This window comes from Mytilus galloprovincialis, chromosome 13 (genome assembly GCF_965363235.1).
Source record: "Mytilus galloprovincialis chromosome 13, xbMytGall1.hap1.1, whole genome shotgun sequence".
NCBI classification, from domain to species: Eukaryota; Metazoa; Mollusca; class Bivalvia; order Mytilida; family Mytilidae; genus Mytilus; species Mytilus galloprovincialis.
In genome coordinates, this window is record NC_134850.1 from 10791271 (window position 1) to 10807173 (window position 15903).

Below are 15903 nucleotides of genomic sequence, written 5' to 3' on the forward strand. Positions count from 1 at the left end.
CCAAATTACTACAAGGCTACTGCTCGTTTAAAGAATCGTTATGGTCAAACCCAGAAGATAATCAATGAATACATGAGATCACTTTTGGATATTCCTGTGTCTGATGAGCACTTAGAGAGTTTGAGAGCTTTTTATGATAAGTCCGAGGCATACATCAGAGGTCTAGAATCATTAGGACAGTGTCATGAAATTTTTGGTTCATTACTGATTCCAGTAATTTTCGGGAAATTGAAGCCAGATTTCAGAAAAAATATTACACGAGAAAACGGTAGTGATGACTGGAATATTTCAAAAACTCCGAGTCGTTATTTGCAGAGAGCTTTTAAGTCAGGAATCAGGACATAATTATTACATGTATCAACCCCCGATAGCTAATCACACTGCAAATTTTGTAGCAAGTGTTAAGAAGGATTTCAAGAAAAATTGTCCACCAGGAAAAACATCAAAATATCAAGGTATGAAAAAAAAGAAAAGCATGTACATTCTGTGAGGGGAATAACTTTATCAAAGACTGCACATATGTAGCAGAGCATGAAAGAAGAATGGCCATTATTAAAGAGAAGAAATTATGTTTTAACTGTTTCGGTACACACAAAGTATCAGATTGTCGCTCTAAATACGGCTGTAGAATTTGCCATCGTTAACATCATACATCACTTTGCAAGAAAACACAACTACACCTCAATCGGATATTAAGGACAAAACAGAAACTTTTATGTTGTACCCATCGGCAAGTCAAAAAACTTCAACCGTTTTGCTTAAAATAGCAGTAGGTCAGGTAATATTGGTGAATAATACAGCGGAGGCAAACATACATTTCGATGCCCAACAGTCCTTTATTACTGCAGACTTAGCTACTAAACTAAATGAACAGAAAGAGGGGTTCGAAAAATATTGAATATAATTTCGGGAATAAAACTAGCGGTATTAGAAATCTAGACAAAACCACGGTACAGTTGAAAGCTAATAATGGAGAAATTATACCATTATATATTGCGCCAGTCGTCAAGAATCATTGATCCGCTAAGATTACTAATAATATCACAAGTTACTTTGACATCAAAACTCTTAATGCAAAAGTTATGGAAAGAGAAGTTAAATTGGGGCGAACTATTACCTTGCACTTTAAGAAAAGAGTGGAAATCGATCGCTGCTGAAAGAGAAGAAAAAACAAAAACAGAAATTTCTCGACAAATAACACTTGAATCTGATGCGCAACTGGAGACTGAACTTTATATATTTACAGACGCCAGTCAACATGCATATGGCGCGTGTGCCTATCTATTCAAAGGGAACACCTCTAGTCTAAGCATTACAAAAAACAGAGTCTCTCCGGTAAAAACTATAACTCTGCCACGTTTGGATCTAATGGATGCGCTGATAGGAGCCAGATTAGCGAACAATTTAGTTGGATTTATTGACACACAGAAGACATATTTTTGGAGTGACAGTCAAATAGAGTTGAGTTGGATATCGTCAACAAAAATGTTACCTACATTTGTATTTATTCGTCTCAAAGAAATTTTTAAAAAATTGGCCGAAAACAGTGATTGCATATATTGCCCGACAAATCAAAACCCAGCAGATTAATTTACGCGCGGAATAACTGTAAAATATCTGAACTTTGGATAAAGGGACCTAAATGGATTGCCAACAAAGCAGGACGGCCAGCCTGGACAAAACATATTGAATACTGTAACATATTTCCAACGATTACTGAGAAATCTATGGACGTCGTGATACATGTACCTAAGACAAGTTGTATTCAAATTGAAAAATATAGCTCGTTAAGTAAATTGGTTAGAATAACAGCATACGTGTTAAGATTTATTGGCAATCTGAACAACCCTTAAAGCGAGCGAACGATTGGAATACTTTAATATAGTTTGAACCTATCATCAAAACTGACAATTGCTATCGTTAGACAACTAAGACTGTATTTGGACGATATCGAATTATTGCGATGTGGAGGAAGACTAAACAACGCACCATTAGATTACAATACTAAGTATCCAATTTTGTTACCAATACGTCGTTGATCATACGAAATGTACACTCTGGACTAAACAGCACAATTGGGCATATTCAGCAAAAGTTTTATATTCCTATGATTCTTCAATGTGTGAAATACCACCTTAGAAAATGCTCACAGTGCAGAGCAATATACAGTCAGGATTCTACTTTGTCAAAATTATCTCATTACGCCAGTTCATTTTCACAATCGTAGAAATGGAAGACATTGTAGTGATGACGCGCTGCCAATTTTGCTCTTGGACACCAATAAATTTATCCACATTGCACCATTACGATCCCTATATGTCAGTTGTATTTTAAAAGACAAATGTATCAACTAGCAAATGAGCATCAGTAAATGATCGTGTATGCATTGATTCAACTTAAAACTATTGTCTGATCGGTTGTCAGGTGGAATTTTCGAAAATTCATAATCATTTAAAAAAAAATCTAATCAAATTCGTGGAAGGGCAGACTCGATTTTTTTAGTGGTTGAAGATTTTAAACCCTAGTTATCACACACATATGCATTTTCATCATCCAACTTGAAAGACTGTCGTCAAGTACTATTAGTAAAAACATAGCTATTCGAACACACCTACTCTGTTTTTGTGATTCATTAGATATGTATCTCACTTGACCCATATATTTCATCTTTTAGTACTGTGCTTTTTTTATGTTATAAAGTCAACCTGTAGCTTTGATATATAAAATGATAGAATCTGAAGCGAGACGATGTATGAAATATTCTTGCTATGTACGATATCAAGACAAAATATTCAACTTAAACACGCCCTAACATAAAAAGGTGCACTCGATTTTCCCTTTTCGATACAATCGTTACCCATTTTTTGGATTTTTTTCTTGAGTCACATAATGGAAGGGCAGACACAAACATTACTGATCTTTTAGGTGTCATACCACCAATTACTCCCTCAAATTTAGAACGTATGTGAAAGTAGGCCTACTCGGACAAAAAAAAGTGCATTTGATGTCATTGTTCACCTAAACTAACTAACAAATTTGCAGAAATGAAAGTTTTGTTGAAAGAGAAATATATTAAGACCATTTTGAGCCAAAATTTACCTGTCTATGAGTTTGCATTAAAAATTGAGGATAAATGCGCTCCATAGTATACTAATTTAAGATTTCCAGAAAACCAGGGGTTATTTTTAGTGGTACCTCCTTTCGGAAGCTCTCTGCTTTCTTATATGATTTTGAATGTATGTTGAAAATTGGCATGCAGAAAGGTGACACCTGTACAATTCAGGATATACCTAGTTTCTATGAAGTTAAACTTAAGGTAAAATATTTAGAAAGCTGTGAAAATTGCAAAATTTGGTTGAACAGATAGGGACTTTTAATTGGTGGTATGACACCTTTAAGCAAAATGCGGTGAAACATCAAAATCAGAAAACAATTGGTTTTTTTTGTCTTAACTGATCATTTGAGATAATAGTAGCAACATTTCAATCTTTTTGGGGGTAAAATGTCACATATTGCAAATTTAGAGCCTAAATCTTGAGTTTGTCTTATTTTTAGCTTTTCCCATCCTGACAATATGCTTTTATATAAAAAATGTCCTGAATAATGTTATAAATGCACAGAAAGTTATTCTGTGGTGTTAAACATTGAAACATAAGTTGTTTACTACCCCCAAAAAAATTTTGTCATGCAGATTTAATGAAATTATTTGATTTTTACCCCTTATAGCATTGCGTCATACTATGTACTTGGCAGATAGCATAGCCTAATGTAAGCACTGCAGAAACTCACAAAAGCACCATTTATTATTCCAAATGAAATTTTTATATCTTAAATTTTATTAACTGATGTAAATAAACACAGTTAAATGACCATGACTGCACTTTTGATCAATTTGTAGTACTTTACTGACACCAGATGAAAAAAAGGGGGGTCAATATTCCTTGACACTTCAATACCTTGGATTTTTTACTAAATTCATTGCAAAAATTGTTGGAAGTCTTTAAAGAAGTAGAACAAACAAGAAAAAATCAGCAAACAATGATCTTGATATTGAAAGTTTATGTTCCTGTAGCACAAAATGAAATTTTCAAGTATTTTCTATCAAAGTCATACATTACAGTCAGTTTAAATTGAGCAGTGAAATTTTTATTATAAGTCGCATAATGCTCAGATAGGCTGTTTTAAACTACAAATTGACTAAGGATTAAGAATAAAGCAAAATAAAAGATTTCTAATCAACTTTTTTGTCTCTTTAGGTGTCATACCACCAATTACTCCCTCAAATTTAGAACGTATGTGAAAGTAGGCCTACTCGGACAAAAAAAAGTGCATTTGATGTCATTGTTCACCTAAACTAACTAACAAATTTGCAGAAATGAAAGTTTTGTTGAAAGAGAAATATATTAAGACCATTTTGAGCCAAAATTTACCTGTCTATGAGTTTGCATTAAAAATTGAGGATAAATGCGCTCCATAGTATACTAATTTAAGATTTCCAGAAAACCAGGGGTTATTTTTAGTGGTACCTCCTTTCGGAAGCTCTCTGCTTTCTTATATGATTTTGAATGTATGTTGAAAATTGGCATGCAGAAAGGTGACACCTGTACAATTCAGGATATACCTAGTTTCTATGAAGTTAAACTTAAGGTAAAATATTTAGAAAGCTGTGAAAATTGCAAAATTTGGTTGAACAGATAGGGACTTTTAATTGGTGGTATGACACCTAATAGATTGATATGTTTTCCGTCCATCGTAATTTTTTTTTAAATCGGAGGTTATGCATTTTCTACATCCAACTTGAAAGATACCCATGTCGTCGACTTGATATCTAATTGTTCTGCTTAACTATGTACTAGATAAATTGAAAACTTATGGAAATGGTGTTTTTAAAACAAAACACTGCGTAATTGAGAAGAAAATTGTAATTTTACTTGTTTCTATTAACTTTTAAAATTTTTGTCACTATAGTAAACATAACAGTGAGCATTTATCGCCTTCTCTTACAAAGAGCTTCGATTCTTTTGATCTATTTCAATCCGGTTTCCGAATGTAAAGTAACAGGAAACCTGTTTGTGTGACAGATGTCGACTGTACAGGCGCTTTATGTACAAAAGGACAAAATGACATTGACTGCAAATCTTATATTTGATGTTAACATGTGCAGCAACACGACCAGTGCATCTTGAAATGGTACCAGATCTGACAGAGGAGTAATTCATGTTAGCTTTTTACAAAATATAAGAAATTATTATAAATTAAGGAATGTATCTCCCTCATGCACAGCTCTGATTCCTTTCACGAATTTGACTATACTTTTTGGACCTTTTGGATTATAGCTCTTCATCTTTTATATAAGCTTTGGATTTCAAATAGTTTGGCCACGAGCATCACTGAAGAGACATATTATGTCGAAATGCGCATCTGGTGCAACAAAATTGGTACCGTTGATTTTATTTTAGGAGATTTGTGGCACGTCGTTATCTTCCAAGAATAATGATGTCAGATAACGCTAACAAATTCAAAGCTGCAGCCGAATCAATTCAATAAAAAGTGGTGGATCGTGGAACTGAACGGAAATTTATCCCAAATAGAGCCCCATGGTTTGGTGGATGGTGGGAAAGACTTATAGGACTTATGAAAAATGCAATCAAAAAAGTATTAGGTCGATCGTTTGTTACTATTGACATGCTTCGAACAATTGTAACTGAAGTTGAAAGTATGCTAAATAACCGTCCGATTACGTATATATCAACAGACCTAACCAACCAACAACCACTTACGCCATCACACTTACTTAACGGGAGGAGATTGGATTCGCTACCACATCAAATGGATGATATTGAAAACCTCCACAATTCTAATCATTCGTCTTGTAACAAAACACTTCAGAGACAACATACACTTATTAAACATTTCCGTACACGTTGGAGGAATAATGAATATTTAACATCCTTACGAGAATTTCGTGGTAAAACTGTTAATAACATTCAAACAATTGAAGTAGGGGACAACGTACAAGTTCACAACGATTCTAATAGACTTATATGGAGGTTAGCCGTCGTGAAGAATTTGATTCGTGGAAAGGTTAGACTTATATACGAATTGCTATCATAAAAACAGACACGGGTATAGCAAACCGACCAATTGTTAAATTGTACCCTTTGGAATTACAAAGACCAAATAGTGAAAATAGTAAAACGCATTATTCCATATTGGTATTATTTTAGTAGGTTTCTCTATATGAATTGGATTTTGAATAAAAAAGCATATTCACCTGAGAATGTGTTATTCACCGCGCTAAACGTCACGCGCTTTTACATGCAACGTATTGGTTAGATTTTTCATGCTAAATTTATTTTGGTATATGTTATTCCTTAAATACATGTTCTTCTCTCGGAATATGGAATAAAACAATTACTGTCTTTTGTTTCGGTAAATATGGGGTTTAATTGACTTTTGAAAAACTGATATTCACTTCGGCCGTCGGCCTCAGTGAATATCAGTTTTTCAAAAGTCAATAAAACCGCATATTTACCTCATCAAAAGACAGTATTTGTATATTATTCTCTTCGTTCCCGTCAAAGGTAAATTCCGAATTCACAGAATTAGCAAGAAAAAGGACTTTTTACGATTGAACTAGCGATTATAGACTGTAGAAAACGTTTAGGACTGTTACATTGGTGTTCACTTTCAACGATATTCAATGACAGAGGGGCTATTTTATAGACAGTTGTGATTGCAGTTAAAGCATAATTTACAAGTATCGTATATTACAGAGACAGTAACAATAGAATCTTTTTTATTCTTTGTGAATAAGAATTTTTATTTATGTATAAGGAATTTCCATTTTAGGTGGCCCCACAGGATGTCGATGATTGCGGGAACGTTAAGCGTAACTATATGTGCCGTCGCTACAAACAATAGGACGTCGCGTATCTATGTAGAATATTGTAACTATGTTTATGCTTATGTTTGAATAGAACATTGAACTGTACAGTAGTATTTTCTTGAGAGTTAACCTAGTCTTATCACAACGCGAACTACACAACTCAAAACCTAACAGATATGTTTTTGTAGCCAGGACTTTGAGGACAACACTTTATAGTCATCGCGGAAAAAAATCATGAAAGGTTTACATAAGATTTGGAACTGCTACTAATGAGTTATTTTCCTAGGCGACTTCAATGATGTCGACGTCATGCAAATTTTCGTTTTTGTCGGTATAAGTTTTGTTTAAGTAAATGGTTTTTTTAATATTTCTACTACTAAAAGTTAGTAACTGCAACAGCAGATAATTATTTAATCTAAAAGCAAGATGCAGCTACATATTTTGAGCAAATACCAGAAGGTGTAATGAAACAATTGTTAACTTTTGATATCAGTTGCTACACTAGTTTATTGTATGGCAAAATCATCCCACATCTATTTTTTTTATATAAGTAGTATAAATTTTATTTAAAATTTAGCTGGTAGTCGGTAGTCTTTGGAACTGTCCGGTAGACTGCGGGGGTCCTAGGCTAAATTCCCGATAGCGTCAAATAATATGGCATTGAAGGATAATACCACAGACCGATACAGAAGGTCGGTATAAAAGGTCCAAGTTACTATTAACAATTGTTTATCTATAATCAGTGACTAACCACTCCATATAGCTGATCGTGCTTCCTTTTGTATAAAATTTTGCATCTCTTGTTGTCATCGGAACCGGGTGCACTAGGGTCTAGCCACCTTAAGGGCATCCGATACAGTTTCAAGGGAGTTAACTCTTGGCGCGACGTTAAGCGCTTGAATTCCCGCAAAACGTCACTTTTTGCGGGACGTAATGCGTGTCATTTTCCGTAATAAGAAACGTAATGTGGAATTTCCATGTTCCGATTTCTGTTTCTCCCGCATGCTAATTTCTACGCCATTGATATTAGTCAACTTGCATTTGATTCTACCAGGATAACAGTTTAATTACTATACTATATATAAAAATATTAATTTTCGCGAACCATTTAGGTCACGGAAATTCCAAAATATGGCATCAGTAAGGAGAGTTGTGCAAATAATGAGAATACACAGAACTCCCATCCAAATTATCTTTAGCTAAAAGTATTCATCATTTTCTATTTTATATGTACTAACAACATTCCATTTTTCTATAATTTCGATTGAAATATTCCAAAATCTGAGTTAAAATCGATCGAATGCCCCAAATAAACATTGTCTGATTGGTTGAAGTACTGTGGCGTCGATGATTAGCATAATAAGCCTCGATGTAAAGAATAAGCCTCGATGTAAAGCACACGCTTCACATGAATAAGGAGAGTTTTACAAATAATGTGAATACACAGATCCTCCATCCTATTTATATTTTGCTGGAAATGTTGCAGTTTTCATCATTTCTGTTTTGATTCTGCTCACAACATTCCATTTTTTCTATAATTCCGATTTAAATATGTGGAACCCGCAATAAAAATAGATGGCCTCAATGATCTAATAGCAACGCAAAAAATTCCGTTATCCTGAGTTCTACGATGTTACATTAGCCTGGGATCCGGCCCAATCTAGCTGCGCGTCGTAAGGTTAAGATTAGCCAGGATCCCAGTCTAAATTAATGTTACATAAACCAACCAAATCACACATATACAGAACTTTGCGCTCAAATGTAATTCTTGGTGAAGTATACGGGTAACTTCGTTTACGGAAATTTATACACACTTTATAATTAACATATTACCTGGCTTTTACATATTCACGTTTTTTTATGCTGAACTGTAGTCGAATTCAATTCTATACATTTTTTTACATGAAGCAATAGGAGTAAGAATATTTATTTAACCAGCATCACAATGAACAAAATTATTTACCGGTATTTTTGTGAAATTTCAGTTCGATAGGTTATCAATTAGAGAAATTTTGGTAAGTATTACTTATTTATGTTAAGGTTCTACTGATGTGCTTCTCTAGACCTGTTTGACGGTCCGTTTTATCCCATTTATCTCAATACTATGTCCGATGACAGGAATGTCAACTCGACCTATTCGTGTCGAAATGAAAAATCCAATCTGTTTGATGAAATAATTTCTTCTTCAACGGTTCATGCATTATTTTTGTATAATTTGATAACCAATCACATTCACGTTGCATGTTTGCATGAAAATGGTTATGTACATGTATTAGTGAATTGTAAGGGCGATGCAGCATGCGAGGTCAGTGCGCGATCACGTGACATTATTATTTGTAAACAAACATGCTCCCCGTGTAACACGTGTCTGAATTATCCTTTCAAAGTGTGATGACTCTTTCAATCACTATTTTATGATATTTTTGTTTTTGTTTTTAGGTTTGCATATCAGTAGTCCAAGTGAATTGTAGAAATAGTTCCGAGTTTTTTTTTTTTGTTTTTTTTTTTATAGCCTATAGAATTAGAAGGTAAGTCTACATAAGTTATATTTACATGTAACTAAAGTCTAAAAAGATGACTCCACTTTCCCTCTATATATTAAAACCCGCTTACCAATTTAAAAAGCATTTGCTCCCCTTGAACGCTAATTTGTCATTTCCCTTTAAATTTGCTCAAAAGTCATACTTATAGTCCATTTACATTACTAAGATGTCAAAGAACAAATGTATGAAATATTTAATCGCCGAAAATCTCTAAAGACAAGTAGTTGAGATTTCCCAAATTGCAAAAGTCGTAGGAATATTGTTTGTCGTCAATACGTAGTCAACTACGTATCTATATGTCAGTAGTCTATTATATATAATGTGAATACACAGAACCCCCATCCAGTTACGGTTATTTTTGGAAAACAAATAGTGTGATTTGTCAAATTCAGCTGATTTTTTAATCGTCTGGAAAAAAGTGTACATTTTATGAGGGGGGATAATCCCGAGCTTAAAAACACCCGATCCCGGAGTCCCGATAAAGGTCCTATCCCCCCTCTTTTATGGTCATGTCTAAGAATTACTGTTTAATCTTCATTTGGCAAGAATACTTCAATAAGATGCCCCCATTTCTACCCTCATACATGTATATGGACAGATCATATGTTATCCTATGTCATTTGAAATTGTGACGCCAGAAAGCATTCCCCCCCCCCCCCCCATTCGATAGCTGATAATTGATTTTCTGTCAAAATCTTAATGAGGTCAAGGTGAATTCCGAGTATTGTCTGATAAGTTAAAGTCTGAGAAACTCGAAAAAAGTAAATAAACAAGGAGGAAAATAAATCTTTCTATATATTTCTTTCGCCAAATTCTTCAGCAAATGACGAATTTTTACCGCCACAAGTATTATTTTTTCGCAAATTGGGAAAATGGCGACCGCCAGCGGAAACCCTGTGTGAGGACACCCTATCAAGCTTGCGCTCGTGTTGTGTTAAAACATTTTTAGTATGCTGAAAAATACCAACAATAGAAAAATAAACAAATAATCGATATTGTAAAATATCATTGGTTGAAGAGCCAATGATTTACATACATGTACATAAATATAACAACCATAAAATACAACAATCTAATTAAAAACCGATCTCTCATCGCTCCTGTTTCTGATATGTCGCGTGGGAGATCTAACGAAACCCGCTTTGAGGTCACATGTGAGTGACCTCGTAGGTGTGTCTTTTTCGACCAATGAAATTGAGTCTTCCACGATCTTGGAAGTTTAACGTAAGGCAAAGGGATGTAACTCATTTTATTTACGACGAAATCGTCAGTCATAATAATTCATAAACTTTTTTGATTGGCTTAAAAATAGGTCGTCAACTCATTTGCATATCTTTATAAATTCATGACTTTTAGTTCACTCACATGTGACCTCAAAGCCGGTTTCGTTAGATCTCCCACGCGACATATCAGAAACAGGAGCGATGAGAAATCGGTTTTTAATTAGATTGAAAATACAACTAATTTGATTTACACCACAACTGTTGGAAAAAACCTTTATGTCTATCATGTACATATTATAACTTATCTCATTCTAGTCCATTCAACTGACAGAATCAGTGTAAATTTCATGAATTCTTTAATATCATGTACATGTATAATCATGGACTATTCTTTTATATAGCAATATCTGTTAGCCATTTAGAGGTCTTTTGCATTTAAAGTTCAGTTTAAGTGGGCTTATTTTGTGAAAACGAAGTCAATTTCCAGATCATAGTTTACATTTTCTTTATATTTTGCTGTGTCAAAATAACCTCAATATCAAGGACAATATATAGACCCAAAAACCGTCTATCACATTCTACACATGAGATTTTAGCAGGAAAGACTGTGATTGGAGTATTTAACCATTGCAACTTTTTAATTTGATCTCCTCCACTAATTGAAGTAGAATATTTAATGAAGGTGTGTCCACAATTTAGAATATGTTTATATATGTATAGAAATGATGTTGAGCCTGTTTTATAAATTGAAAAGGTTACATTTTCCCCTTATTTCAAAATCTAAGCTTGAACCTCTGCGGTCTTACAAAGTTGCCCCCTGCCGGGAATCTGGTTGTAACATGTACAACAATCAAAGATCAACCCACACTAAACTGAATGTAATTGAAAAACATCTAAAGGTTGATATCAGAGGCAGATTTAGGGGGGGGTCCTGCTTTTTGAGAAAAAATTCGGTTGCTTATATAGGGAATTACTGAATCATGACGAGCCCCCTCTTAGGTCAGTCAGTGGGCCCCCACTTAAGAAAATTTCTGGATCCGCCACTGGATATACAGTATCTAACAGAAGATGAAAAAGGGAACAATATGGTGAATTTTAGAGATTTATATTATTTCATGTACATGCATTTGAAATATATCAGATATATTGTTCGATTTTTTTTAGTTCTAAGTTCCAAGGTGACCTAGCTTCCATTTCAGAAATTGGATTTAAATGCTAGTCTATCAGAAGGATTTTTCCTTTTAATTGGTTGTAGATATGGAATCTTATTTTACCATGAAGTCAGATTTGAAAATGACTCTGGGAATGAAGATGTTGTAAAGACTGAATGTCAGTTTTAGTCTTATATACAAACATGTATGTACTTTATAATTTTAGTCTTGCATGTATATAATTATGTGTACAATACATATATCACTGATTCAGTGGCAATGGTAAATAGACACTGACAAGTCTTAGATCTATAATATTTTATAGTTTTGAATGTTTTGTCCATTGACTAAAACTAGGTGGAGGTTTGTGTGTTCTTATTTCCAACAGAGGTACACTCAACATATATCAATATGTGCATTAAGTAAATTGATAGTTGCTAGATACGGAATGATTATACAAAAGAAAGTTTTAACCTGTGTATATATACTTAAAATATGTTAAAAAAAATCATGTCTTTTTCAGGACTTCCGAATCCAACCAAGTAGTATGGAATGTTGTTGAGATATGGTTTTGGTCAATGGATGTTAATGAAGGACCTGTAGTACAAAGTATATCACTGGATTTAGCTCTTTGTCTAAGTGTATTATTAAAGTACTTTGCTTTGAGCTCAGTTCATTGTTATGCAATTCATTCTTTGTGAAATAAAGATTTGACAGAAAACTCTCATGTACAAGGATTTGTCAAAGTAGTACCACCTCTATTTACAATGTAAGTATTAGGGAGATAGAAGCATTCTATTTTGATTTGAACCAAACATATTTATATTAAAAAAAAGAACAAATTTACCCGAGAATGCTACTCCCACTATATTTGTACTAGCAATATGATGCTAGGTTGTTTTAATACATCTGTAGACTACTGCCTACTTATGACTCTGTCCTGAGTGTATATGGTCCTTCAACTATGTGGGGAAAAAAATATAAGGCCTATCTAGGCTTATCAATTTCTAAAACTATATTTCATTGTACATATTTGAAATTTTTAAATAATTTTGTGGGTTATTGGGCAAACAGTCGAGGAATTTAGGGCCAAAAACAAACATTTTTGTAGATTCAAGACAATAAATTGGAGTTATCTTTCTTTGTCCAGAATGGTTGTTGAATTAATATTACCTAAAACCATTGCTTTATGAAATCTTCTTTGAAAATTGGAGTTATCTTTCTCTGTCCAGAATAGTAGTTGAATCGACTTAAAATAATGCTATATATACAATATACAATGCAAAATTCACTTTACTACCAACTGATAAATTTAAGCAGTCTTTAATAGCCATTCAGTGATTACAAGCACTTTGATTATCATTCTAGGGTTATCCCCTTTCACAAATGGAAAAATTTCTCAAGTTTGTCTCAACTAAATTTAGTGAAATGTGTATACAATGCTTACATGTATTACCGGTACCTCTAAACTCGGTTTAAGTTCAATTTTTAGCAGCTTCACTTTTACAGTTCTTGATTTATGTACCTTTATAATGTTATATGCTAGCGGAGGCATCATCACCATGACTGTATGACATTTACACTTTAATACTTTATGATGTATTGAAATGAGTAGTTGAATAATTACTGTTGCAAACTCCATTAAAAATTTGATTTGAGATCATTTTTATACAACCGCAAAAATTGAAAACTTTTTGGTTGTACATTGGTATCACGTTGGCATCATCGTCTTCATCCAAAGACATTCGGTTTTCGCACTCTAACTTCAGTAAAAGTAAAATAGAAATATATGAAATTTAGACACAAGATAACTTAAGTATTAGTAAACAGAAATCTACGATATTTTAACATAAGGTCTATGGCCACATAAGGAGGGTTGGGATAGATTTTGGTAATTTTAGTTCCAACAGTGTAGGATTTAGGGGTCAAAAACAGGCCCCAAATAAGCATTTTTCTTGGTTTTTGAACAATAACTTTAGTATAAGTTAATAGAAATCTATAAAGGTTTATGACCACAAAAGGAAGGTTTGGATTAATTTTGGAGTTTTGGTCCCAAGGAATAAGGGGCCAAAATTAAACTTTGTTTGATTTCATCAAAAAAATGAACTACGGTATTGTGCTTCTTTGATGTGCCAAATCTAACCATGTCCAAATTCTTAATTTTAGGTCCTGTTTTCTAATTGGTCTACATTAAAGTCCAAAGGGTCCAAAATTAAAATAAGCTTGATTTTAATAAAAATTGAATTCTTGGGGTTCTTTGATATGGTGAGTCTGAACATGTACTTAGATTTTTGATTATGGGCCCAGTTTCCAAGTTGGTCCAAATCGGGGTCAAAAATTATTATACTAAGTATTGTGCAATAGCAAGAAATTTTCAATTGCGCAGTATTCTGCAATGCGCAGTATTGTTCAATAGCAAGAAATGTTCAATTGCACAGTATTGCACACTAGCAAGAAATCTCCAATTGCACAGTATTGTGCAATAGCAAGATATTTAATTGCACAGTATTGCACAATAGCAAGAAATATCTAATTGCACAATATTGCGCAATAGCAAGAAATTTTCAATTGCACAGTATTGCCAATAGCCAGAAATATTCAATTGCACAGGATTGTCCCGTTTTCAAATTGGTCTACATTAAGATCCAAAGGGTCAAAAATTGAACTTTGTTTCATTTCAACAAAAATTGAATTCTTAGGATTCAAACGCATTGATCTCAGCAATTTCTTCACTGTCGTTCCCTCAATAACTGCATTAAACAGTTTCTAATCATTATTCATTCAAAACCATTTTAGTATACCAATGTCTCACACACAACATATTATAGTATACTGTTGTCTATCAGTCCATCATCCACACTTCAGACAATAACTAGAAAACACTTCCCCCTACTTTCAAGAAACTTTGTTGAAATGTTTATATCTATTGACATTAGCTCCACATCGATTTTATAAATTTTAGAATTTTCATTTCCATGTTATGAAGAGAGATTTTATCCTTAAAAAAGAGAGAATTTTCCAATTTTGAACAATAACACAAAAATGCATCCATCACCTTTAATTAAACTTTGGTGAATTGTTTACACTATTGACCTAAGGTCCCTTTTGATTGTAATAAATTTCAGATTATACATTTCTGTTATGAATTTTTATATATGCTAAAAAAAAGAAGGGATTTTATAGTTTTTGGACACCTATAATTGCAGGAGTTTCTGGCTACATTGAAAACCCATTGGAGGCCTTCAGCTGTTGTCTACTCTATGGTTGGGTTGTTGTCACTTTGACACTTTCCTCATTTCCCATCTCAATTATTCACATAAACACTTCCACATCATTTTATAAAACTTGGGTGAATTGTCTATGTCTGTTTGTTGACTTCAGCTGCATTCCAAAATTTAAAACAAGATTAACAACTACAGGTCCCCAAATAGCCTTCAACAATGACAAAAGCTCATACAGCACAGTCAGCTATAAAAGACCTTAAAATGACAAATATAAAACAAATGAAATGAGAAAACAAATAGACTAATAATTGTACAAAACAAAATAGTTCAACCTTTAAGCAAGCTTAAAAGGAATCAAGACATATCATGCGCTTACAGTGCAGCTATTTATTAACAAACTCCATATTCAAACACTCAAACAACTAATTCATAGAGAGGGGTGGAAGTTGAAGCCTCCTTTTTTTATCAGTCAATGCATTTGAATGAAGACATGTACACATCAACTCAATTTGTTAATAAAATTGAGAATGGAAATGGGGAATGTGTCAAAGAGACAACAACCCGACCAAATAAAAAACAAAAAACAACAGCAGAAGGTCACCAACAGGTCTTCAATGTAGCGAGAAATTCCCGCACCCGGAGGCGTCCTTCAGCTGGCCCCTAAACAAATATATACTAGTCCAGTGATAATGAACACCATACTAATTTCCAAATTGTACACAAGAAACTAAAATTAAAATAATACAAGACTAACAAAGGCCAGAGGCTCCTGACTTGGGACAGGCGCAAAAATGCACATTTCCAGTCTAGCTTTCAATACATATGTAACGACCTTTAACCCCACTGACAATTTGCGTCTGTGTCCATACTTGT